Genomic DNA, 27,527 nt, shown 5'->3' with positions numbered 1-27,527 from the left:
ATGGGAATGGATTCAAATGATAAAAGTTAACTTTTATTGACCCTAATCCATGTCAGGCTCTTTCCAACTGTTTTACATGTTTGTTTTAAGCCTTGCTCCACATCTGTGAGGTAGGAATTATTGTCGTCCCAGTTTTACACGTGAAGACGGTCACAGAGATGTCCACCTGCTTACCCCAGGTCCCGGCTGTGGGACTCCAGAACACACTCCCGTAACCATTTGGCCGCACTGCTTGAGGGGTCAGTTTCACGCCAGGACTTCAGCTTGCATTAGAAAGGAGGGGCGGAGGTTCTCTTTCTCTGGAGTTCTTTAAGAGAATGCCAATTTTCCATCCAAGAGTGAGATTTCTAGGTCCCATCACACATACTAAATTAGAATTCCTAGGGGTGGAACTCAGGAATTTACATTTTTAGATTGCTGTCTAGTTGATTCTAAATGCTATCCTAATGTTTGAAAAGCACAGATGTGGACATTCACAAGTGTGGATCCAAGAGGCCCGACTCAGAGCTGTTTCAGTAATAACAACAACAGTACTACTACTGCTACTACTACTACTACTGACATTTCTTGAGTGCCTTCTCTGGGCCAGACGTTACATATATTAGGTGTTTCCAAGTGTGATTATATTTAATCTTGATAACTCTGCAAGGAGCATATGACTTTACATTTTACAAAAGAGGGAATCAACTCAGGGAGACAGGTGACTTGTCTAAGGTCCTGAGACGGTAAACTGCAGAACTACTGTTCAAGCCCCGTTTGCCTGTTCAGGTTCCACAACATCATACTCGCTCTCTATAATTCTGCAGGGTCATTTTTAGAATATAGGGTAGCCAGATCAACCTCAAAATTTTTTTCTTGTCTTATCTCAATACACAACCAAATAATTAAATGAAATCTTTCTAGACATATGGCTTTTGGAAAATTGTTTAGCATGTCATTTTCTTATTTGCAAAATGGAAAAAAAAATGGTGCCTACCTCATAAATTAGCTGTGAGGATTCCATAAGATGACCCATGGAAAGCCTTTAAAGAGGTACCCGCATTTGGTAAACACTCAATAAATGTGGCCCCTGTTTCTCTCCCTGCTGTCACCCTGCCGAGCTCCTCCTCGACTGAATCTGTACAGTTGTCCCATGATCAGAATTTCTGACGACCAAGACTGATTGCTGGTTTCCTCTTGAACTGACAAAAATCAGCCCACTCCTTAAAAAGGAAAAGCAAAGAGCCCTCAGATGCGGTCTTTGACCCTCCCTTGCAGGATGTCCATCACGGTGTAACACTGCTTGGTTCAGGACCCTCCAGTGGCAGCTGGAATTCTACTGTACAGCTGCAATTCACCTTCATGTGCCTGCCACTGTCCCTTTGTGAGGTGAACGTACAGTTTTCGCTGACCATCAGCATCCTCTCCGTGCATCCACCCATCCACAAATATTTACTGAGGACCCCTTCTGTGCAGGGCACTCGCTGTTCTGGGCACTGTAGGTGCTGCAGTGAGCGAAGATCCCTGGCCTTTGGAGCGTGCATTCCTGTGGGGGCTGAGAGACTGACAGAAACAACCTGAGAAGTTGAGTATAAAGCGTGCTAGATGGTGGTAAGTTCTATGGAGGAAAGTTAGGCAGGGCAAGGGCATGAGGAACGCCAGGGGATGAGGATGCAGTTTTAACAGCATCATCAGGGAAGCCTCCACAGATAAGATAATATTTCAGCAAAGGCCTGAAGAACCGGGGGCAGTGAGCCATGTGGATTTCCGGGGGAAGGACTTTGAGGGAGAATTCCAGCAAGTGAACAGCCCTGGGGGAGGTAAGTTTGAGTGGCCACTGCAGGTTGAGGGAGGGAGATGGTGATGCGGTCAGAGGGCCGTGTATGGCCTTGGAGGCCACTGTAAAAGGCTTTGGCTGTTACTCTGAGTGAGAAGGGTGCCAGTAGAGGGTTCTAAGCTGAGAAATATGCCATGATTGAAGTTTTCATGGGAACATCTAGCTCCTCCATTGAGGAGAGACTATTGAAGGGCGAGGATTGAGGTAGAGCAACAATTACATGAATGTTGCAATAATCCAGGGTCATGTAAGGAGATAAGAAAATTTTTATTAAAAAGACATTGGCTAGCTCATCAAATAACTGAAAGATCCAAAAGTTAGCTCCATCGTGGTGTAGAACTGGCCCTGCGATGTCCCTCCACTGCCAGCCCTGCACCCCCAATGCCACAGATGTTGAACACATCTGCTGGAACCACTGCCTACTGCCATCATGTGTCACTTCTGATCACTGGGCTTCTGGTTCTAGTCTGGAGATTACCTGTGATTGACGGAGCCTCGGGTAGCTACGCCCATGCCCTTGCTACAAGAGCAGCAGGCAGAGTGAGTGTCTCATGTTCTTAGCTTCTACATGGGAGGTGGGCCATTGCAAACCATAGGACAGGGATTCAGAGCGTTAACTGGCAAAAAAAGAACGACCAGGATCCACCACTGGTGGGTTCTTTCTGTTCCTTACCCCCCACATTTCTGCCTGGTTGTGCACCAAATGGCTTTCAGGGTAAGTCTCCCACAGTGGCAGCAGCAGCAGAATGTGACTGTTCCCATAGTTCCCCACACCACCCCCTCACAACGTCGGTGATTCAGGCACATAATGTGAGTCACGTTGAGATGTTATTTCCATACTTTTCCATTGTTCTACAGCATTTTACCTAATCTGTCACTGAAGGCGTGTTGATTCCCTCCTTCTCCTCCTTTCTTACCACTATAATTGACAGTTCAGAAAGGTGAATAGAGGGGGAAATTGAAGAGACCTGTGGAGTCAGGGATGATTAATAAACACCTTGGTATTCTCACAGCTGTCAATATTTTGATCTCAATCACTTTGTCATCAGATGGCTCATGTAACTGAATGAATCAAAAGTTTAGGATATACAGAATTTAGAATCCACCATTCCCGACTTGTCTTACAGAGACTGGACAACCAGGCATTGCGTCACAAGCCTTAAAGACCCCTTTTCTCCCCCCACCCATTTCTATTTAAATTCAATATTAATAGGTGCAAAATGCCCTACGAAATATTCCTGTGACTTTCAAATCCAGAAGCTGAAATGGCCCCAAAAGGCTAATTCATCACCTCTACTTGCAAAATTAACCCCAAAGTTAGCATTTGCAGATGGTTATTAGAGATTGGGAGTATATCACCCTCTTATACTCTTGTTTGATATTATGATTTCAGTTTTTAGACCTTGCTTAAACCTATTGGTGTTGTAGGTAAAACCTTGAAGGGATTTAGAAAACAGTTCCCTGATAAAATAAACTAGGGAGCTATTACAACTGCCTACTCTGGGCTCACCAAGACTAGTGAAATCAGTTCTCCAAGGCCCAGCCCAGGGGGTGGGTTCTAATGTGCAGCTAGGCTGAGAACCACTGGTCTAGGCCTCGGAGACAAACCTCATTCACACCAGACATGGGGACGCACCGGGCAGTCTAAAGACAGTGTAGACTTTAGAAGAGGAAGGGAGAAGGGATGAACTTGGGGTGGGTGAGGGGTGAAGGATGGGGTTTCAGGAAAAGCTGGTGCTTTATGCCAAGGTCACAATGTTCTATTCCCAAAGAAGAGTTACAAAGCTGAATTTCACTCAAGAGTAGAATCAGCCTTAAAAACACACAGATGACTCTCAAATGAAATCAAACAAGATGGAAGAAAATGGGCCAGAGAGGGTGGGCCTTGCCTGGGCCAGAGAGAGACCTCAGGAACGATACCAGAGGGAACCATCAGGCGGTGCGAGACTTCAGTTGGGAAGGCAATGGTGCAGTGATGGTGGTGTCCCGAAAGTCTAGCTCTCAGAAGCGGCAGCGGCAGCAGCCCCGAGGCCCTGCCGGCACAGAACTAGTGGCGTAAGCTGCGGGCTGTGCCAGCTACTGCTCCTGCCGGGAGCACCTGACATGTGATTTGGGAAGGCTTCCTGCCTACATTGCCTCTGAGCCCAAGTCCCCGGCCTTCCAGACAGATTGTGGTCCCTCAGCATCTCTTAGTAAATTGTTGTTGTGTTTAAGCCAACAGGGTAAATCCATGTTTATAGTGAAGAACTCTGAATTCTTATTTAATATTCTTGTTTAATATTCATTCAACCCAACGGGATAGAAGATATTATTCCTACTTAATAGAAAAGAAAGTGAGAATCAGAGAAGTTAAGAGGTTTGTCCAGGGCCAGACAGCCAAAACAGGGCTGAAGTCAAATTCCCATGTGAATGATCCTAAAGCCATGCCCTCTCCCCTGTGCAGACCCCGGCCCCGGCTGCATACGCTGCCGCGTGGCAGTTTGAAAATCTTCTGCTTGGCCTTCTCCTCCTCCCTGGTTCAGCTGAGGGAGACGACCTGGGGCTCAGCGTTGCCTAAAATTTGCTAACTAACATCTGCCTTTTATTAAAGTTAGTCAAAGAATGTGGGGTCTGACTGGATGCTTCTATGGTTTTGTGTTTTTTACTTTATAATTTCCTGGCAAAAAGTCTTTGTGAACATTTTCTTTCTTTTCAGAGTTGAACATGTAGGAGAAGGGATTTTTCTACCCCTCAGCCAGAATCAGAGAGGTCACAGGTGTGTGGCCTGGAGATCCAGTTTTAGAAGAGCTGGGGCAGGTACTAAGTGTCCAGGAGGGAAGAACCCGGGGTTGCTGTGGCTCCTCAGAGGCCGCCCACCCGAGACCCCCAGATACGCTGCATTTAGAGCCCAGAGCGCTGCAGCCAGAGCAGCTCTGTCCAGCGAGCCAACTCGAGTTCCCCCTGGAAAGCCCCGAATTTAGAAGCTGGAAGGGACTTAGAGAGTTCATTTTGCACATGAGGAAACTAGTCCAGACAGGATTTTCCTACAGTCACGCGGTTAGTGGCTGGTCAGGGTCACTGCTTTGGGTTAAACACAGCAGAAACTACAGAGGCATGTTACAATCAGAAAAAAGAAAGCTTAAGAAAAAAGGAGCATATGGTTCTTTATGTGTTTTACAGTTTCACTGGGGAGACCTATAACACACTGAGAGATGAGAGACCGTGTGAACTGCGAAAGCAGGTGGGGGAGTCACGACGGGCTGGTGGGGTGGTCAGAACAGGATCCAGGGGAAGTAGATGGGCTGGAGCCACTGGGAGGATGCCTGGGGACCTGGCAGGAGGAAGGGGGGGAGGAGGAGGAGGAACCCCGCTCCCCACCCTACTCCACTCTAAAACCCTGGGTCCTGGGGCAAAAATGGGAAAGTTAACCACTATGACACCAGACGGGTTCTGTGCTCGGATGGGCACAGGAGTCCTGAGTGTGGCTTCTGAGGAAGCTAGCGTGAGGTGGGTCCAGCTTTGGGGGGGGAAACAGCTATATATGGCATGAAGTTGATGGGGTTCAGGGCAGGCCACCCCAAGATGTGCCACTGTGGTGTGTGGATTATTTTGAGCTGAAGACAATAAAGACTCAGAAGACTCTGAAAGAAACTTTGACACCCCCCCCACCCCCGCAACTAAGTGCCTAAAAGGATTTAAGATAGAAGGCCTGTCCCCAGGACAGGCCATCACTGTAGATAACTCTGGATATGGATAGACTGGGAGGGTCCTTGCTAAGCCCATTCATATCAAAGTTCTGTTTACCAAACATTTACATTTGTAAGGGAAGTCTCCATTTGTAAAGGTATCTCCCTCTCTGTACTGAGAAAAGGAGGGGATGACCTCATCTCTAGAAACTTGTCAATGTGGAAGGTGAGGCCTTAAATCTGCACAATAACCTTACTCTTGTTTACTGTGCTTTTCTGGCAATCTCCCATAACTGACTTCCCCCACCCTCAACATCCTCCTTTGTCTTTACCTGAATCTATTTAAGAAGAGAACCTCCTCCATTTTGTCGAGATACTCAGTTTCCCCAGGTCTCTCCCATGTATACATGTTATAAAGCTTTGTTTGATTTTCTCCTGCTATTCTGTCTCACGTCAAAGTAATTTGTAGTCCAGCCAGAAAGGACCCAGAGTGGGTAGAGGATAGTCTTCCTCCCCTTCAAGTGGATCTCTGTTCCTTAAGGCCCAAAGGCTAGAAACAGAACAAGGATCCTTGTTGAATACTGTGTGTAGGTCCCCAGAGGTCTGAGGTACCCAGGACATGGGGCCAGCATGGAAGGTCTCCAGTCTGCCCTGCTCTTTGGGCTGCTGCCACTTTTCCTTAGGTGTTTTCTGAGTTACCCAAGTCCCTTCTACTCACTCTTGAGGAGTCAATTTCTTCCTGAATCATCAACATTTCTAGGCTTTGCTCTGGCTTCTCTTTTTTGCAACTTGCTTCTCATTTTTCATTACTTTTTTGGGCTCCTTCTGTTTCTCTCCCTCTTAATTCTCCTGGGCTTCTGGGTCCTGACATTCTCCATGGCTGGCTTTTATAACCTTCAGAGGTCCTGCTCACTGAGGTGTGCACTGCTGTCTGGGGGAAGAGCTGGTTGCCTTGCGTCTTCTGTAACATTCAAGGTTTGAATGTTCCCAGAGTGCTCGCTCTGATATTTGGGGATATTTCCAGGTTTGCAGCTGTTGTGGAGAATAGGGAGTGCCATATGTCAGAGTAATATCAATTGGCTCATAATTCATTATTATTATTTATTTTTGACAACAAAATCTTGCCTTTAGAGTCCCTTGCTTATTTTAAAATTAGTTTGCATTTCATGAGCTCAAACTAGTTGAGCTATGGGGGGCAAATGAGCCAAGAGATGTTTGCTGTGCTAAATTTAGGGAAAAAGTCAACCCGAATTAAAAACTGACATCAGGTAATGAACAGAATAAATATTGTTAGACAATTAAGAACTGATGATAGTGTTGATTCAAATACTATCTAGAAAACACCTGGACACAGTATAAACAAGCAAAATAGGATAATTCAGAGGGATAATTTTAAACTTTCCAAATACTAGGTAAGCAAACATCCTATTGGGAGATCTCTTATAGTCCATTTTCGTGAGAGATTGGAAAAGCTATCCTTTGTCTAGTTTCTGGATTCCCGTGGGTCTTTTCCATCTGACATAAAGGAGGAATGAAGGATCACAGGTTGGCCTAATAGCAGGAGAAAATAAAGTGACCCAATGTCTTTAAAACACCACTTTCCCCATATGATTTCAGCAAGAAAGTGTGGAGCAAACTGGCTCAGGGCACAGTTTTTCCATCTCTTCTTCCCTTCTCCACTTTAAAAAAATAGAAAAACAGACCTCTTACCCATTCTGGATCTTACTGTGAAGCATTATTACTCCGGAGTGTAAAAGACTTCTGGGCACCAAACAAATAAACAATTCAGGAAGGCAGCCCTTCTGAGAAAGCCTCATGAGAGCAAACCAAAGGAAGTGTTGGGTGGAAATATCGAAGATGTGGCACTTTGTTTCAATCGGGGGAAAAGGTCATGGTGAATTTCCATGCCTCCATCCACGCCCCCATCCGTGCTTCCATCCATCCATCCATCCCTCCATCCATCCATCCATGTCTCCATCCTTCCATCCATGCCTCCATCCATCCATCCATGCCTCCATGCTTCCATCCATGCCTCCATTCATCCATCCATGCCTCCATCCATCCATCCATGCTTCCATCCATCCATCCATGCCTCCATCCATCCATCCATGCCTCCATGTGTCCATCCATGCCTCCATCCATCCATCCATGCCTCCATCCTTCCATCCATGCTTCCATCCATCCATCCATGCCTCCATGCTTCCATCCATGCCTCCATCCATCCATCCATGCCTCCATCCATCCCTCCACCCTCCATCCATCCATCCATGCTTCCGTCCATCCATCCATGCCTCCATCCATCCATCCATGCTTCCGTCCATCCATCCATGCCTCCATCCATCCATCCATGCCTCCATCTCGCCATCCATGCCTCCATCCATCCATCCATCCATGGCTCCATCCATCCATCCATGCCTCCATGCTTCCATCTATGCCTCCATCTCGCCATCCATGCCTCCATCCATCCATCCATCCATGCCTCCGTCCATCCATCCATGCCTCCGTCCATCCATCCATGCCTCCATCCATCCATCCATGCCTCCGTCCATCCATCCATGCCTCCGTCCATCCATCCATGCCTCCGTCCGTCCATCCGTGCCTCCATCCATCCATCCATGCCTCCATCCATCCATGCCTCCATCCATGCCTCCTCCATGTAGCTGAGAACTATAATTTAGATATAATATTTGCCAAGGGGTTTGTATTAAAATGTTTATTTGAAGTGATAGAAATAAAAAACAAAGCCATGTGTGAAGGAAAGTAAGTTTGATTTTGCTAATTAATTTTCAATGAGGACAGCTTTGCCAACAATGTAACAATGTGGACATTTTCATAAACTTTATGAGTTAACTTGTAGTTTCAAAGTTTTTAAAAAAATACTTAAAATATTAACTTAAAATATAGCAGAAATTCCACTCTTTGCATTTATTTAAACTAATAATAAAAAATTTTAGATGCCAGTTTAAAAATGTGTGAATGGGTATAGAGTTTTCCAAAAATAGTTTACCCCAGGGATATCAAAGTACAAGAAGAGAGTACAGTTGCTGTAAAGAATGGTCAAGGGGGGATGATACTTGGTTTAGAGAAGATGGAGAGAGGTGGGCATTGTGGAGGGCGTGTGTGGTGGGTTGTTCTCACAGAACTCAGTGCAAGTGAACGAATGCTGCAATCACTTGCTGGTGCAGAACGAGGTGCTGTGGGCACACAGGGGTGAGTAGATGCTGACAACATTGCCATGTCCTTAAACCAGGTTAGTTTTTATTAAAACAAATTTGTGTGGGGGCTGGCCGATGGCGCAAGCGCTTAAGTGCGTGCGCTCCGCTGTCGCATCCCGGGCGCGCTCCGATGCACCGCTTGGCAAGCCATGCTGTGGCGGTGTCGCATATAAAGTGGAGGAAGATGGGCACGGATGTTAGCCCAGGGCCAGTCTTCCTCAGCAAAAAAGGAGGTGGATTGGCAGATGTTAGCTCAGGGCTGATCTCACCAAAAAAAAAAAAAAAAAAAAAAAATCTATGCCATGCATGATTTAGGGAGAAAGTAGTTGCCCTAATGAAAAAAAATAGGGGCTCATAAGTCCAAAAATGTTGTGAATCTTGGGTGCAGACCGTCTTCCTGATAGAAAGGGTCAGAGCAACAATGGGCAGTCCTGCATCTGGCTTTAAAATACGATCTGGTGTGTGCAAGAATGGTCACGGCAACATTGTGCATGTGGTCACAAACCAGACCGACCCAGACGTCCTCCTCAGGAGAATGGATATCAAATCCTGTCTATTGAGCAACAGAATACTTTATAACAATGAGCCTAAGAGTCAACAAACTACAACAACACACAACACGATAGAATCCCACAAACATCCGGTTGAGTAACAAAAACGACATGAAAGAGTGTGCACTGCCAGATTCTACTTTCTACACAAGTTCAGAAGCAGACACACGAATCGCCATCGTTAGCAGTCGGGGTCACGGTTACATCTGAGGAGGCAGTGGCTGAAAGGCTCATGAGGGGGCTTCTGGGTGCTGATCGTGTTCCATCCCTGGATCTGGCTCTGTGGCAAGCTGACTGCTTATGATTTGTGTGTTTTTATGTATAGATATTACACTTCAAAAAATTTAAAAACAAACAAACAAACAGCAGTAGTCTGGTGTTAAATTAGTCCTGGGTTGAATGGACAGCACTGCTGGTCTGGATAATTAGACCTGATGTAGGAAATTGGGATAAGGATGCTCAGACAGGGAGAGCCGTTTTGAATAGCCTTTAGGATTTCTGAGTTGTTGTTGTTTCTGCATGTTGAGAGTGCCGCTGTTACTGTTTCTACCCCATCAGTTGCAAACCACAGTCCTTCTGCTTCTCCCACCCCATCCCAAGGGCTTTCAGATCTCTGGCTCTTCTTTAAACTGTAAATCGCATGCAATTGGAGCTTCCCCGCTGGGTCAGAGGCGTGGCCCTGTCCCGCTTCCACACACGAGTTTCCTCAGGTGTCTGCAGTGCAAACACCCCTTCCCTCACTTCCAGTCAGAATTGGAACAGCCTAGAGACACTGGAGAGCGAGCTTCGCCGGGGTGAGTGACCTGGGTAGAAACCGCTCCTGCGAAACCTACGGGAGGACTTAGGAACGTTGGCTCCTGGACACCCAGGGGGGATTGTGCGAGCGTTAGAGGCTGACTGTTCCTGTGATTGGCAGAACAGGGAGGGGAGACGCCCGTGCCACGAATCTCACAGGCAGGTTACAATGAGCCCGTGGATGGAACCGCGTGGCACGGGCAGGGCCCGGAATCCCTTGTGAGAAACGGGCTGACATCTCTAAGACCGGTGCTGCCTCAAGTGTTTTCAAAACACTAGAAATCGCCTTCTAGTTTTTCCAGAGGTGATGTGGGCAGGTCCCAACAGGATGCCGCTCCATCACATCAAAGCCGTGCAGCTCCAATGGCACACGTCCCCGTCCAGGCTGTCTGTGGGCGGGTCGCTGGCCTGGAGAAAACAACGGGCTCAACGTGACAGTCCCCACATTCTGCAGACTTGAAAGGGAAATCCTCTGGATTCTGCCTGGACTCCTGGGGCTCAGCCCTGGCCTGGCCCTGAGGCTGCAAGAGGAATAAAACATGGAGAGGGCTGCATGTGGCTGTCACTGGCTCTTCAGATGACCAGGGACCCTTGCAGTCCTGCCAGGATTGTGTAGCCTGAGCTTCTCTGTTCCCTCACCTCCCTCGCTGCGCCCCCTTCCCCAACTGATGCCACAGAAACCTAGCCCAGCCATTCCATTCTCCTCCTCCCTCCCCTCCCCTCACTCGCCCCGGCTTCACTTCTCAGGGTGCATTTCAGCAGAGTGCTTCCTCAACCTCACCGTCACTCAAAGGGTTGCCCCCAGATTGCTGCCCCTTTAAAAGAGTCAGTTCCTATCCTTCCCCATTCCATTCTCTCAGGCTCCTTTCTTGCTGTCTTAGATTTTCGTCTTCATCTTCCTGCCTCTGTCTACAAAGGCAGGATACAGAGGAAGGCCAGCAGAGGGCAAAGAGCCCTGGAGCTGAATGAATCAGGAGACAGACGAGCACCTGGTTTTGCCACTGATGTGTGTGACTTTGGGCAAACCGCTCAGGCTCTACGTGGGCGTCAGTTTTCTCAGCTGTAGATGGGCTCGGGTCTCCCACGCCAGGAATCCACGTGCTGTGCTGGTATTGGTGTCATTGTGAGCGCCAAGAATAAGACTCTGTCCTGGCTCTTGCAAATCTACTGGATAACGATGTCTTTATGTTCCCTCTGATACACACACACACACACGCACACGCGCGCACACACACACACACACACACACACACCCCCTAGAGGCTGGATCAGAATATTTCTTAGCTCTGACTCACTTTAGTGGCTCCTTGCTATCAGATGTAACTCGCACTCCATTTTATTTTTCAAAATTTGATAAAATGAAGACATTAACTCAAGGCTGATTTTCTTTTGCTACCATAAACGTCCACATAATTGCTGGATCCTCTTAGTGGTGAAATTGGACTGTTGTCCTTACCTCAAGCCAGACAGAGGACATAACAACCAGATTCAGAGATGGAAGAGACAAAGCAAGTCAGAGATTTAGAGCTGAGTTTGGCAGAACTGGAAGTAGAATTGCATTAGTGAAGAGCATTAGGTTAAATCTGAATTTTTGCAGAATCCACTTAACTTGCCTCCAACTTGGTTCCTTGTAGCTTCCACTAACTCTGTGCTCAAAGGGACAGTCTTCTTCTGATTAACCAGACCCAGATTCCTCCTGTATTTGCACCCAGACCCTGATATGATGTGAGCAAGTTTTGATTACCCTCAAACATCAACATAATTAGAATAAACATTTCTCACTTTCTGAACAGTTTACATGGAGATGGGGTTTTGTTTGGGCGTGGGGGATGAAGGTCAATGGGGATATCTGTCTGAATACCTAAAACCCAAGCCAAAGAGAATCTCAAGTTTATTCTGGACTCAAGACTGCAGTATGACTTCCTTGCTTATTCAAATGTTTTTGCAACTGTTTAGGGCTGTATAGTTGACAGAGCGCTTTTAAATGCGATGTTTATTTCATCGTCACAGGAGACTACTGAGGTGGAGAAGGGCGGGATTAGAGCTGCATTTCCCAGTTGATGAAACCAAGGGTAAAGAATTTCCACATGGTTATGAGGCTGCCATATTATGGACTCAGAGCCCAAGCCTCTTCAAATCAACTTAATCCCATAAAGATCTTCCTACCTGCAGTGCTGTGTATAAAATTGGAGCTGGGCTCAAAGAAAATTTAGCATATTTTTTGAGCATGATGTTCACCCAATTTTATGAGCAGCCTTAAAGAAACCTGCAAGGTAGCAGTTTAGCTTCTTCTGCTTAATGCTTAGGAGTTTAATACTGTCATCAGCCCGTCCAGGCTTCCCTATTGAATCTCTATGAGCTTCAGTTTGCCCAACTCTAAAACGGAGATAGTAATTGTACCTGTTTCAGAGGCTCCTTGTCAAGACTGAATGAGGAATTACATGTAGCAAAGATTTGGCATAGTACCTCTGTAAATATTAGCAATTACTCCAATACTCCTTGGTAATCTTTGGGCTTTTACTTATTTATTGCTTTTTTTGTAAATCATTTCCCACTCTTTTGAAACTTCATTGGCTTAACTCTGCTTTCAAAGCTTTATTGAGATATAATTTACAGGTAATAACATGCACCCACCAATGATGTATCAGAAGTTTAGTTGCTCCATGTCCCTACCAACACATAGTATTTTCAGTCTTCTTTATTTGAGCTGTTCTAGAGGGTTGTTGTATCTCATTGTGGTTTTAATTCGCATTTCCTTGATGATGGATGATGTTGAGCATCTTTTCATATGCTCATTTGCCATTCATATGTCTTCTTTTGTGAGGTGACTGCTCAAATCTGCCCATTTTAATGGATTATTTGTCTTTCTATCATTGAGTTGTAACAGTTCTTTGTATATTTTGGTCCCTCACAGATATATGTATCACGAATGTTTTCTGCCAGTCTGTGACCTGTGTTTTCATTTTCTTAATGATATTTCCCAAAGAACATAAAGTTTTAATTTTGATGAAATCCAATTTAATAAATTTTTCTCTTATGCTTTGTCTTTTTTGTGTTTTAAGAAATCTTTGCTTACTCCAAGGTTGCAAAGACTTACTCTTGTGTTTTATTCCAGTTTTATAGGTTTAGCTCTTAAATTTAAATATATGATCCATTTTGAGTTAATTTTTGTGTACCATGTGAGGTTAGGGTCGAGGTTCATTTTTTGCCTAGGGATATCCGATTTTTTCAGCACAATTTGTTGAAAAGATTATCCTTTCTCCATGGAATTGCCATGGCACCTTTTTAAAAAATCTATTTGCCGTCTATGTGGGGCCTGTGTCTGGACTCTGATCTATACGCCTGTTGTTCCGCTGATGCCAGACAGTCTTGATTACTGCAGCTTTATAGTATGTCTCAAAATAAGGCAGAGTAAATCCTCCAGCTGGGTTCTTCTTTTTCAAAATTGTTTTGGCTCATCTAGGTTTTTTTGTATTCCCACATAAATTACAGAATCAGCTTGTCAATTTCCACCAAAAACAAAAACCAAAAAAACCCCAAACCAACCCCTGTTGGGAGTCTGATAGGAATTGCTTTGAATCTGTATATCAGTTTGGGGATAATTCACATCTTAGCCCAATACAGAGTCTTGCAATATTGAGTATGGCTTATCTCTCCACTTACTTAGGCTTTTAACTTTTCTTAGCAATGTTTTCTAGATTTCAGTGTAGAGGCATTGCATAAATGTTGCTAAATTTATCCCAGTGTATTTCATGTTTTTAGACGCTCTTATAAATTGAATTCTAAAAGTTCCGTTATCCAATTCTTCATTGTAATATGTATAAGTGCAGATGATTTTCTTTTTTACTTTATATCGTGTGGCCTTGCTAAATTCGCTTATTTTTATGTTGTAGATTTCTTAGGATTTTCTATGTACACAACTATGTTTTCTGCAAAAGAAGAGAGGTTTTCTTCTTCCTTTCCCATCTTTCTGCCTTTCATTTATTTTTATTATGTGTATTTGTAGTTTGTTCCTTTATGTTGAGTATTATTCTATTGTATGGCTATACCCCAATTTTTTCATCCACTTGTGGGTGAACATATGGATTATTTTCAATTTTGAGGTATTACATATAAAGCTACTATGAATGTTGTGTACAAGTCTTTGTGTAGACAAGTGCTTCAATTTCTCTTTGGGAAACACCAAGGAGTAGAAAGGCTGGCTCTTGTTACAGGTGCACATTTCCCTTCGTGAGAAAATGCCAAACTATTTTCCAAAGTAGTTGTGCTGTTTTACATTCTCACTAGCAGAAAACTCAGTGAATTCTTCACGGGTGTGTGTACTCAGCTCTCATTTCGTTGCTGTAAGGATCATTTTCTTCCTTTTAACGCATTCCATTTTCTAGATGACTGTCCATGCTGCAGCCACATGTCCCCTCTTCAGGGGCTGAACACACAGAATAGCTTCCTGCCTGATGACCTCCGTGCAAGTTGCTTCCTCCGCCTTGAACGTTCTTCCTTCAGCTCCTCATATGCTGTCACTTCCTTGCTGTTCAGGTCTCAGGCTGTAGATCAGGTCTCCCAGAGTCCTTTCCCGATGGCTCTTGTCTGGTTAGCCTACCATCCTGCACATTCTCCTCTACAGTTTCTTTTCTTTGTAGCACTACTTGTAGTTATATTATTGTTTGTTTATGTACTTGGTAGTGTCTGTTTCTCTAGCTAAATGGTGAGTTCAAGGGGAGCAGTCTTATCTATCACATATTTGTAAGTGCCTAGATTAGCACATAGCAGGTGTTCCATTAATATTTGTTGAGTGAATGCATGAGCTTCTCCCTCTGGGAGAACATCCGAGTCCTTACCCTATCCACAGCCCTGCTCCACAGGTGATTGACAGGCTTTGTGCCGCCTGACCCTGCCACCCTTGGCGATTCATAATGCACATTCCCATCTTGAAGGCTCTGAAAGGCCCTGCAGAAAAAGAAATCTGTTTAACTCAGTATTTCTCAAAAGTATTTGATCATTGAACCTTTTCATTGTGACTTATATTTTACCTCCTACACAACAGTGTTCTGTCGAACCCTTATTTGGAAAATGCCAGCTAAATTCATAGCTAGATCCCAACTCAGTTAAGCAGACTGAACTGACTACATGGAACAATGGTCATCGTAACTGACTTAAAAAGAGACCCTCAAAAGTTACATCCAGAAAAACGCTATTAAATCTGCCACAATATCTCCGAGGCTTTCTAGTTTTAATTGAGGAGATATCTTAAAGAGGATGGAATTCTCTCACTATTCCCACTCCAAGTACCTGTTTTCCTTTATAATAACTAGGGGCATATAGTTTTATTGAGAAAAATTGGGGGGGCTGGCCTGGTGGCGCAGCGGTTAAGTGGGCGTGCTCAGCTGTGGCAGCCCAAGGGTTTGCAGGTTCGGATCCCAGGCGCACACTGACACACCTCTTGTTAAGCCATACTGTGGTGGCATCCCATATAAAGTAGAGGAAGATGGGCACAGATGTTAGCCCAGGGCCAATCTTCCTCAAGAAAAAAGGGGAGGATTGGCATCAGATGTTAGCTCAGGGCTAGTCCTCTCCCCCCCAAAAAAATAAAGAAAGAAAAATTGGGAGCTAGCCCTGATGGGCTAGTGGTTAATGTTCAGTGCGCTCCACTACGGCGGCCTAGGTTCAGTTCCCGGGCATGGAACCACACCACTTGTCTGTCAGTAGCCATGCTGTGGTGGCGGCTCACATAGAAGAACTAGAAGGATTTACAACTAGAATATACAACTATGTACTGGGGCTTTGGGGAGGAAAAAAAAAAGAGAGGAAGACTGACAACAGTTATTAGCTCAGGGCGAATCTTTCCCAGAATAAAAAAAGAAAAAGAAAAATTGGAACCCCCCACCCCCAACAAATAGGCCTCAGTAATAGTTAATACTGGGATGCACACACATTTGGACATGGCCTAAAGAAAACGATTACACTTCCAGCTTTAAAAGTAATTCAGGTCACATGTGCAATAGACTGTCTCACTGCAGTTGTTATTTGCAGGAGGGTTCCTCAGACATTGCTGGAAGTGGAGGCTGTCCTGGTGGGCAATGTCCAGTTCCTACAGCAATCCAGAGGCTCTGAGAAAGGACCCAATTACAGGCCTTCTTACAGATCACACGGTAACTTGGGATAACTCATGTATTCGTGTGTCTCTAGGATGGCTTTCCCTGTTATTTTCTTAAGACTGTCTTATATTTAAACAATTTCCTCTCAGAGGCCATTTGCCAGGACTCTTTGCCTACTTGCAGAAGAATACCCACAGAATCCTCCCACAGCCGGAGTCAGGTGGAGAGAGCCAGCCTTCCAGAGCTGCAGTCCTTTTGAAGTGTGTCCCAGAGGTAAATGCAGACCCAGGAGCTGCCTATCCTGTGGGCTGGGCTGGCCTTTCTTGTGGCTTCCTCCTCAGGAAGCCTGCCTCTCTGGGCATGTTTTCGCTGCCTGGTAATTGGTTCACCCTGCTGGCAGAAGCATCCAAACTCACTCTAAGTGGCAGGAATTCAAAGCAGCTCTCCTGTTCAAGGAATGTCACCAGCCACCACAGACAGCAGACAGGTAAGGAGAGGACAAAGCTAACAGAGCCACTCTCTGGGAGCACATGCTCATCTCAGAGCCCTGTGTGCAACTTTGTGCAGGTACTTACATCCATTATCATCAGACTGGACAGAACCCACTCAGTATTGGCATCTTCCCACCCGCATAGCACAATATAACACTTCCTTCTCCCAACCCTCTCCTCTGCTTCTGCTACAAGAGTATTACTTGGTTTTCTCAAAGGTTAGGCCTCAGCAAGTACACTGAGGGGTGTCATCCCCATTCCCAATGCGTAACCCTCAACTCTTCCACCTCGACCACAAAGGAAAGGCCAGTCATGATACTCTTTGAAGCACATGGCCACTCAGAGGAGGCTGAACAAAATGGGGGCTCTGTTGGAAAAGAAGGTGGGGGAAGGATTGTTGAGCAGACAGTCAATAGCATCAACTTCACCTGGATATTCTTCATTAAACCTATTTAGATATTAATATGTTTTAAAGTATTTGTTAACAACAGACATCATTAATTCCATAATCCACTTATTCTCAAACCTGGTTGCACATAGTGATCATCTGGGGAGCTTTAGAAATGTTGATCCCCGGGTCCCTCCTGTAGAGATTCTGGTTTAATTGGTCTGGGCCACAGCTTGGGCACTGGGAGTTTTAAAAGCTCGCAAGTGATTCTAAAAACTAGAAAATTTGAGAACATCATCATAGTCCATCGTTATTGTGCACATTCCATACAGAAAAGAGATCTAGAAATGTAGTTGCCATTAAAAGCTAGTGTCAATAACTCTAGACAGCCAATAACTGGTGTTTTTTTATCTGCTGTAACTGGTATGGCCTGCCATGTGTACAAACGAGGTTAACACTCAATTTTAGTGTTCAGAATAACATTTGAGCCCTCCGCCCCTCTCCCCAACTTAACCAGCACTAATTCATAGAACACCCTACACCCCTCTCTAGACCTCATCCTCATTCTGACCTTGGAATTGTCCAAGAACACCCCTGGGGCCTACTCAGTCAGAGGGCCAGTCCTGATTCTAAACATTTCAGGGAGCAAGAGTGGTGGGATTTGTTCTCTCCTCCAGCAAGCCTCCTCTTTTGCTGCCATCCCTCCTGTTACTGCCACATGGCGCCCCCTCGTTAAGGTGAGTGTTCATGTGCTGTCTGCCGCTACAGGGGTGCCTTTCTGGGAGCAACCAGAAATACCTTTTCAGCTATTATAAAAATAATAAAGTTACACTTCACCAGGCACCCACTATGTCTATTTATTCACTCTTCCAAATCCCTAAGTGAAAGAAAACACAAAAGTTGTTTTTTTGGTTTTGTTTTGTTAGCTGGTTAAATGGAACTTGAGCCAGAAAATCTTCCTTTTAAAAGCAGCTACTGACTTCTTTGCCTGCCTGGGACCTAGGCGTCCCCTCTTAATGATCCAAACAGAAAATGAGTAGACACTTGATACTCTGGAAGGTAAATGGCATTTATGGCCTAAAAAGAAAGTTTACTGCTCATCTCAACGGCCCTTGTTATGCAGAGGTGGTCCATAAAGAGTTAAAAAATCTGTAGGGATGGAGGTGAAGACATCCTCTGGGAAGAGGGAGATAAGATCTCTTCTATTTTGAAGTTCAGTGTGGATCTGACTGAAGTACACCCGCCGGAAGAGACATGGAAGACCCTCTCAGGATAACCCCCAGGGAGTGGTGAGGGTCTGGCTGGTGACCCGGGCTGAGTACGAGGCCTGGATGTCCCTGCGAGGAGAGCCTGTCTAGCTCAGCATGTGCTGAAACTTGAGCATATTCCCAACTCCCCAGGTACAAATCGCTCAACCAAAATGCTTGTCTTGGGAGCCCTGCAGAGCGCCCCACCTGGTCCACTTCCAATCCTGAAAGCAGCAGTGAGAGCGGCGACCCAGGCCCCAACGCAGCCTGCTGGAGAACTAGCCACACATGGCTTTGAGCTCTTGAGATGTGGCTGGTCTGAATAGAGATATGTACTATGGGTACAAAATGCACACTGGATTTCGAAGACTTACATGACGAAAAAGATTGTAAAATATCTCAATAATTTTTATGTTGATTACATGTCAAAATGATAATATTTTGCATATATTAGGCTAAATATATATTGTTGAAATTAATTTCATCTTAATGTGGCTACTAAAAAATGTCAAATGACCCATGTGGCCCGTGTTTGCGGCTTGCATTGTATTTCCATGTCCAGCGCTGGCTAGATGTCCCATCCTCACTGCTGGGCCATTTGGAAGCTGGTGTCATCAGCTAGGACACTGCAGTGTTCGAGTAACAGAAACCTCAACTCCGAGTGGCATAGATAATAAAGAAATGTCTCATCTCACAGAGAGACCAGTCCGCGGCTGGGAGGCGCGGGTGTTGATATCCGGGCTCGGCGGCATCAGGAGGGCCTGGTGCTTCTCACTATCCACTCTACTCTCATGTGGCTCAGCTGAAGGCGAGTGAATGTATACATCTGGAAGACCCAGAGTCACATCCAGACACCTTCAGTGTCCAAGGAAACACAAGGGGGCTTTTATTAAAGTGAGGACCTTTCCCAGATGTCTCCCCTGCCCCCACTGCTCTCATGTCTGATTGGCCAGAATTGGGTCACATGAGTGCTCATCACTCACTGGCTGGCTGGAGTGATCGGGAGTGAGACATCTGTTGGGGAGAGAAGAACCAAGACTATGAAAGGAGGGATGGCTATTTTGGACCAAATGAACCCTGAGGTTCTTGAATGATTCAGGGAGAGGGCACAGGTCTCGAAATCACCATGACACATTTTGTATCGCAAGTGAGTTGATTTCATTTGAAACACAGAAGAGATGGTATTGTATTTGCATCCCCAGGTGACTGAAGCTTAATAAATACATAAATAACTTTACATAAATAGACAAACAAAGCAAATAAACCCCCAGAGCTCCATGTGGTGAAGTGGAGAGAGCACCGTTCCCTCCTCGGGAGACCCTGCTTGAGTAACACCTCGTTGTGCCCCTGTGAAGCTCAACGAGCCCTTCTGGGCTTCAGCTGGTTAACCTGTCCGGTGAAGGTCCAAAGATTCTGAGTCGAGATAGTAAAGTAATCACATGAATACTTCTCCCTGCTCTAATGCAAAAACACAGGAATGGTGATATAAATGGAGTATAAAGCATTAAAAGATACACATCATGCTAAAGTGTTCAGGATTCCAACGTGTGTGTGTGTGTCGGGGGGGTGGTTTCCACACACCACCAAGCAATTCTCAGGACACCAGCTGGGTGTCCTACACATCAACTCAATTCTGACACTATTTCCCTGGAAATAGTATCACATCTCCCAGGTTAAGGGCTCAGTCCTACAAGACTGCCCCCCATCCATTCCAGACACCAGCTGCAAGTCCAGGTTGCCACCTGTGCTTCTGACCAAACTGCTCTAGGTCAGAGGTGTCCACGACCCCCTCCTTGGGTTTAATTAATTCTCTAGAGCGGGTCACAGAACTCAGAAAACCAGCTTACTCACTAGATTACCCGTTTATTATGACAAGATACAACTCAGAAACAGCCAGATGGGAGAGATCTAGAGGGCAAGGTATGGGGAAAGGGCACAGAGCTTCCATGCCATCTCCAGGTGAGCCACTCTCCCAGAATCTCCACGTGTCCACCAACCCAGAAGCTCTCTGAACCTAGGCTTTCTGGGTTTTTATGGAGGCTTGGTTACATAGGCATTGTTGATTAATTCCTTCGCCATCAGCTATTGATTCAACCTCCAGCTCCTTTCCCCTCCCGGGGGGTGACAACCAGACCCAATCCTTAGGTGCCATCCAAAAGTCACCTCAGTAACATAACAAAAGAAACTTGTGCTCTCATCACTTAGCAAATTCCAAGGGTTTTAGGAGCTCTGTGTCAGGAATAGTGGAAGACGCCCAAATATACATATTTCTTATTATAAATCACAATATCACACATACTCAGAAACCAAAGGAAAAATCTCCTTTTAAAATTAAAAATAGCAAATGTTTGGAAAGGTAAAGTCATGGGCATGTGGAAGGTGGGTTCTGTCAATTTCCTTTGGAATGGAGGCCAAGTGAACTCTAGGCGAGGTGGCAGTCCAGGTTCCCCGTGTTAAGCAGGTGCTGGGGCAGCATGTCCAACCAGAGAACGGGGACTGAAATAACTCTGCGTGACCACCCGGTGATGGCTGGACACGTTCCACTTGTCCGGAGAGGCACCGACTGGAACTGGAGTCTGTCTGACTTCAGAGCCACGACACCACAGTGCTCAACCCTTCCGGTCCAAGCACCTGCAGCTGCTCCGTTCCTGGGGAGCCCTAGGACTCATGTCACTCTCAAGGTGACCCCAGGGGTCTGGTTTTTAACTAGGCCTGGGGTCTCCAGATTCATCAGTTTGTTTGTCTGTCTGATTGTTTGTTTACTAATTATTCACACAAGCTATCATATTAGTTCACTATAAAACATACACAAAAGAAATTTTAAAAGGACGGAAAAAATGCAATAAGCCATATTTTAAGGTTTCCTGCTAATTATGATGGCCCCATTCTATCCTGAGCTGATATCAGCTGACGGTAGCTGGGGTTTACATTAGTGACACAGGGTATAAATCTCTATTTCAAAAAGCTGGATAGTGTTTAGTATTTTTCACAGGCCTCTTTGCAGATTCGATTAGATTATCATTGTTTTTACTTTGTAATATGGTTGAAGGAATAGGAAAAATGTCAGCTCCACCTTTTTCTTGTTCTTTGCTCGAGCTTGCACTATTAATATTCTATTCAGTTTGTAATTTTTTTGGCAGGGATCTTTTTAAGCCAATTGTCCACATTGTTAGTTGGCAACATACAAGCTGTATTATGCTGCAATACACTGAAAGCCAGTGAAGGAATGAGGGTCAACCACTTCACGGGGTGGAATTCCTACTTTTCCCTCAGGATAATGCCAGCTCTGGTTTGTGACCTGTGACCGTCTTACACATGCACTAAGTGAGGGCCCTGGTGTCATCAGGTATATTAAATGTTGATAAATCTAAATTTCTTATGGGGGAGGAGGATGAACAGAAATAGCTTTGGAAGTTCTGCCTGCCCTTCTTTAGAGACCAATAAGTTGCATTTTTCATTTGCCAGCTCAAGTCAGTCATTGCTGGAGATCTGGCAAGAGTACGAGCAGCTGTTTAAAGGGGTGTTCACGCTGCTTTAGCTACGGCCTCCCCTCTAACACACACCCTGTCCGTATGCCGTCTCACTGGTCTTGCCCAGGAACCGACAGAGGCTAAGAGAATTCAATTTTATCTCAGCAGAGGGCGTCCCTTCCTTCTGGGAAGGTGACAGCCCTTAGCAACAAGAGGCTGTCGTAAGACCTGGGACCTGTGGAAAGGGGTCCTGAGAGCAGTTTCTGTGGCTATAAGGGCTGAAGGAAGCTCACTCATTATCCAACCTAATGTCCTCATTTCCTGGGGGAACTGCTCAGAATCCTGTGGTTAGCTGAACCACAGGCCCCCACCCTCCGCCCTGGGCCCACCCTAAAATTCCTCACAGCCACCTAATGTGCACCTGTTAAGCCATAGTTAGGCTGGCCCATTTCCATTTAATGTAATTACTGATACGTCTAAGTTCAAATCTGTCATTTTATTTCATGATTTCGACGTGTCCTATCTCTTGTATGATTCTTTTTCTTTTGCTTTCTGACTTCTTTTGGATTGACTAAGAATTGTTTATAATTATTTTTTCCCCTTTCCTATTTTGGAAGATTTACACTAATTATCTCTTCTTTTAGGAGTTAGCTTAAAAACTATGTTTTTGCTATTTATTATTTTATTTTTAACCTCACATCGTTAAGGTATCCAGATTTACGGTATACGCTGATCTTTATCATTGGCTTACACACTTCAGAAACGTAAGAACACTTTAACCCCATTCAGCCACATCCCAACTCATTTGCTATTGTTGTCAAAATTTAAAATTCTACCTCATTTTTAATTCCACAAGATACTTTTATTGTTTTTTTTTTTGTTTGTTTTTTCTGCATCTCAGACTTTCTATCTGGATCATTTTACTTCATCCTGAAATACATCTTTTAGAATTTCCCAAGCTCTCTCATTTTAAAAAAGTATTTATTCATCTTTATTATTGATATATATACATAAAATATATTTATTTCTAATATATGGCATACAATACAGTTCAGTTTCCTTGGCTTCCTATGGCTTTACTATGATGTGTGCGGGAGTGCTGTGTGGATATACTGTGTAGAATCGATTAGCCTTCTTGAATCAATGGGTTGATGTCTTTCATTCACTCTGAATATTCTCAACTGTTATATCTTACCTTTGGTTCTCTCTTCTTCAAACATAGAGTCTTCTTCAAACAAGAGTCTCCCTTTCCGTTCTTCACACCTAGCAAGGTGGTTTTATAGTTTGTGGCTAATAATGCCAACAGACCCTATCTCCAGTGCTCGTGGGCCTATTCGAATTGTCTGTTGTTTCTGCTGGTTCTTGCTCAGTGTGTTTGTTTCCATGTACGACTGGCCATTTTTGACAGTGTGTTGGACATTGTATTTTAAAAATTATCTTCAAGAATAATTTGAGGCTTAGCAAGAGTGCGTCTTCTTCCAGAGAGGATTTTCTTTGACCTCTGCCAGATACCTGAGGTGCTCCCGTCTGGATCCATCTCCAACCAAGTCAAGGTGTGCGGTTCCCTGGACCACCCAGGCATCACAGAATGGGAAGGACATTCTCTGCAGGGATCGATCTACTCATGAGCCACCTTCCCTGAAGCTGCAAGTCTTTAGGGTCCCAGTTAAAGTGGGATGTCCGTTAGAATCCTCACCGCTGGTGGGTTGCAGGTCTTGCCTGTCACTCCCCACCCAGCCCCAGGAATTTGTCAAAAGGACGGCTCAGTTTTGCAGCTGTTTCTTTAGGATTGGCAAATGCCCTTGGGGCAAAATCTGACTTGAACATCAATCTCGTTCTCTGGGTCTCTTCTTCTACACATTGGTTTTGAAACTCCTCACACCCTTGTGAACATTTTGGGGCTTTTAAGAAGGTGTTTTTTATATTTTATCCAGTTCTCTAGGTTTCCTTAGTGGGAGGGTTGGTACAAATTTCCTACTCATCACTTCCTGGGAGTAGACATTACGATTTATGTTTTCATCAGAGGAAAGGAAGTTTTTCACAGTCTTCTATTTCTGCTTCATGTTTATCAGTTTCTTAGTCCCTGTAAAGCACTTTGCCTATTCTAAGGGTGGAACATACTCTACAGAACCCAACCGATTATGCAGCCCACATCCAATCCTTTCAAAGAACCCAATCTGATGGGATATGAAATCGTTCATAAGACAGTTTTAAGTCATGACTACTTCTGACCTTTGGGATTCAGTATGATAAACTTGTGCCCCACCAACCCATAAAAATATAACGGCACATCCGGTGACCCATATGTAACGTGCATACATAATGTCGTATCCTACTAAGGGCACTTGCTCTTCCCACTGAACGATAGCCTCTCCCCTTCCCTTGTGTCTTTCAGATGTTTTCTCTATCCATACCTTCTCATTGAGACCTTCCCTAAACATACTATCTGAAATTGCAAACTCCTCCTCATTCTCATTCTTCTTAACCTCCTCCTGTCCTTCTCTTTTGTCCATCATCCTCCACCATCTTACATACTATATATCCTATATCCTGGCTCTATTTATTACTGCCTCTCCAATCCTGATAAATCTGCTTAACCTCTCAATGCCTTGGTTTCTCTAGATATAAAATAGGACTAAGAAAAGTATCCCACCCTTCTTCATATGGATATTTCATAGATGAGGTGTGGTGATAGATCAGAAAGTAATTCTAAAAAATTATTTTTTAAAAAATGAACCAAATGAAAACTACAATACCTAAAAAAACTTACTGGTTGAGCTTAATAGTAAAATAGAACAGGAAAAAAATCAGTGAACTTTAAAATAGTTCAATAGAAATGATCCAGTATGAAAAACACAGAGAAGAGAGATTGAATAAAGCAAGCAGATCCTCAGCGACCTGTGGACAACATCCATCTAACCTGAGTACAACTGGAGTTGCTGAAGGAGAAGAGAGAAAAATGGGGCAGTAAAGAATATTTGAAAGAAAGAATAGATGAAAATTTTCCAAATTTGGAGAAAGAGATAAATATACAGATTTAGGAAGGAGAGTAAACTTCACACAGAACAGATTTAAAGACACACACACACGCCCAGGTGTATCAGAGTCAAATTGCTAAAAACTAAAGTTAAAGAGAAAAATCTTGAAAGAACCCAAAGGATTTTGCTATAGATTTGTTCCAAACCAAGTAAAATACTGCAGTCAAAGTTTAGTGAACTTGGAGTCCTGGGGGAAAACTTTCAGTGGAGGAGAAATTGTCACTTTCCACCACGTAGCATGTCCTGTATTAAGGAGCTCACTGACAGCGAGTGTCAGGTAAGATGGCGGAGTGGCTGGAGAGGAGATTAGAGGCAGTCCATTTCCATTTTGGTTGGGCAAGCTTCTGGAGGAGGCAGGATGCTGTGGGCTCTCTGGAAGACAGAAAGATTTGACACAAATAACTCAGGGAAAGAGAGACGTGAGATCCTCATGTAAACGTGGGACTGGCCTGACCAGAGTCCAGCGCTGCTTGGAGCCAGGGGAGTTTCTGAAGTGGAATTAGAGGGAAGAAAGTGGGGGCATGGGGAAGACCCAGAAGGTGCTGGTTGTTTGATAGCGTTTGTTTCCTCAGGGTGATGTTCTTCCTTTCTCTCACAGTTTAGTCCGCGTCTTCTCAGTGCGGGAAGGTCTCATGAGCCAGTGCTTTGAAAGGCAAGAAGGCATGTTCTTCCCTTCCATCTCACAAATAAGTCGTTCTGGAGGGAGCTGTAGAAAAATCAGCTTTCCGGAGCAGAACTGCGGCCTTGTTTCGGCAAATGTGGCCTCTGTACTTCATGGAGGCTGATTTTAATGATTGAAAACAAATAAGAACCGCCACCCCCAATAAAAACCCGAAGTTTGCTGCTTGTTGTAATTATATTTTCCGCACTAGACTGGAAAGAGGGATATGGTATTTCTGTTTGTGCCCCTTTTCCTCTGTTTGTTCCCCCTTCCCTCCCCTCCCACCCGCCTCCCTCACCACGTTGTGCTTCAGGATCAGTAGCCCTGAGGAAGGGGAGAGGCGCAGTCCGAGAAGCAGCCGAAGGCTGGCTGCCCGTGGAGGCAAGGGCCCAGCGTGGTCCGGGCTGCGCACCGGCGGGAAGGCGCGACCGCAGCAGCACGGCAGCGAGTCTTCCAGGCCCGTCTGCAGCTCTTCCTGTAACAGAGGCCTTTTCCTGTGTTTGAACTCGCCACCAATGGCTGTCCTACCAAAGGTAAACAGTGGCAGTCTAAGCAAACTAGTCTTTTTCCAAAAGAAAGCTTTTAACTTTTCTTTTGGAGGAGGCAGGAGAGGGTTGTTTGAGGACTGGGTGGAGGAGGAGAGGGAGGAGGAGAGACCAGAGGAAACTCCAGTGACCCGGGCCCTGCCCTGCTTGTTTTTTCTTTCTTTTCTTTTTTTTTTTTTGTTCTTTTTACCTCCCTCATTATTTTTGGCTGGCTCCTTTGTACAGGCCGCCTTCTATTCACTGACAGCTGCTTTGAACATCAGTCACGTCAGGTCATCTGCCAAGCTGGGAGCCTCTGGTCACATCGCTCGGAGGCCTCCGGTTTGTCAGCTTCAAAGCACTTCACAAGTGCTGACTCGCCTCCTTCAGGGCGAGTGTTAAAGGAAGGTGAAGCCTGGGCAGACTCGTGACACCCTTGGACTTCAGGCTGTATCTCATTTTGCAGGAGAAGTCAGGACCAAAGGAGAGCCTACTGCCTACTGCCAGGGCCGTGTGGCCAGTCAGTGGGAGGACAGGGGCCACTGGTCCGAAGGGCTTCTTCCTGGTCCTTGCAGTTAAAACTGTGTTTGTCAAGGAGTCAGCCCACCTCAAAGGTACCTCAGTGATGACGACAGTTGAGAGGGGTGGGGGAAGGGAGGCAGAAGGAGAAGGCCCAATGGATGGAACCCCACCCTCCAAATGGAGCGTCTTCTCTTGGTTTCATTCATTTGTTCATTCATTCACTCATTCACTCACTCATTCACTCACTCATTCATTCAGCCATGTCTACTGAGTAACTTCCAGGGTGACTTCCAGACGCTGGAGGTACCACAATGAACCAGCAAAGTCTGGGTTCCCATGAAACTTACATTCTGTTGTCTGTATTCATTTCCAAGTAAGACTGTTTTTTGGTAAGAGTTCTGTTAATTTTTTTTCTTTTTAAAGAAAGTAAAATCTTTCCAATATCTAGCTTTTAAAGCATTAACTGCTACTCCTCAAGCACTCACAATGCCAAGTGGAGATTTTGCCACTACACAAAGCAAATTAGCTGCTGATCTTCCAACCCCTGGTCATTTAAAATCTATCAAGAAAAGACACCTACAAAGAGAACTTGCCCTGGATGGCATCACCTCTACTCACGGACAAATGTGGGAAAGAAATAAACAAACCGACGGTACAGACGGTGAGCTGAACTCTTAGAGTATTACATCCACACTGGGGGGCACTAGTACATTCTCTTCACAGGTATTCCATAAAGGCTGGGACAGGTGTGTGAACACTTTAAAGTTGACCCTCTCGATTGGTGGTGGATGGATGTGAGTGTAGCAGTTGACAGCCTTGCTGAGTTTCAGAATCAAACTTTATTGCCACTAGCAATTATTCCCACTTGGGATTTTTAGTTTGAAAAGTTAAGGCCAAGAGTCGTAAATTAGCAGTTTCCCCAGTGCTAAGTGCATTAACTATCTTTTGGAGTATAACAAATTACCCCAAAACTTATTGGCTTAAAAAACCAGATATTTATTATCACACAGTTTCTGTGGGTCAGCAGTTCAGGAACAGCTTAGCTGGGT

Source organism: Diceros bicornis, chromosome 1 (genome assembly GCF_020826845.1).
Source record: "Diceros bicornis minor isolate mBicDic1 chromosome 1, mDicBic1.mat.cur, whole genome shotgun sequence".
Taxonomy (NCBI): Eukaryota; Metazoa; Chordata; class Mammalia; order Perissodactyla; family Rhinocerotidae; genus Diceros; species Diceros bicornis.
This window is presented reverse-complemented; position numbering follows the sequence as displayed.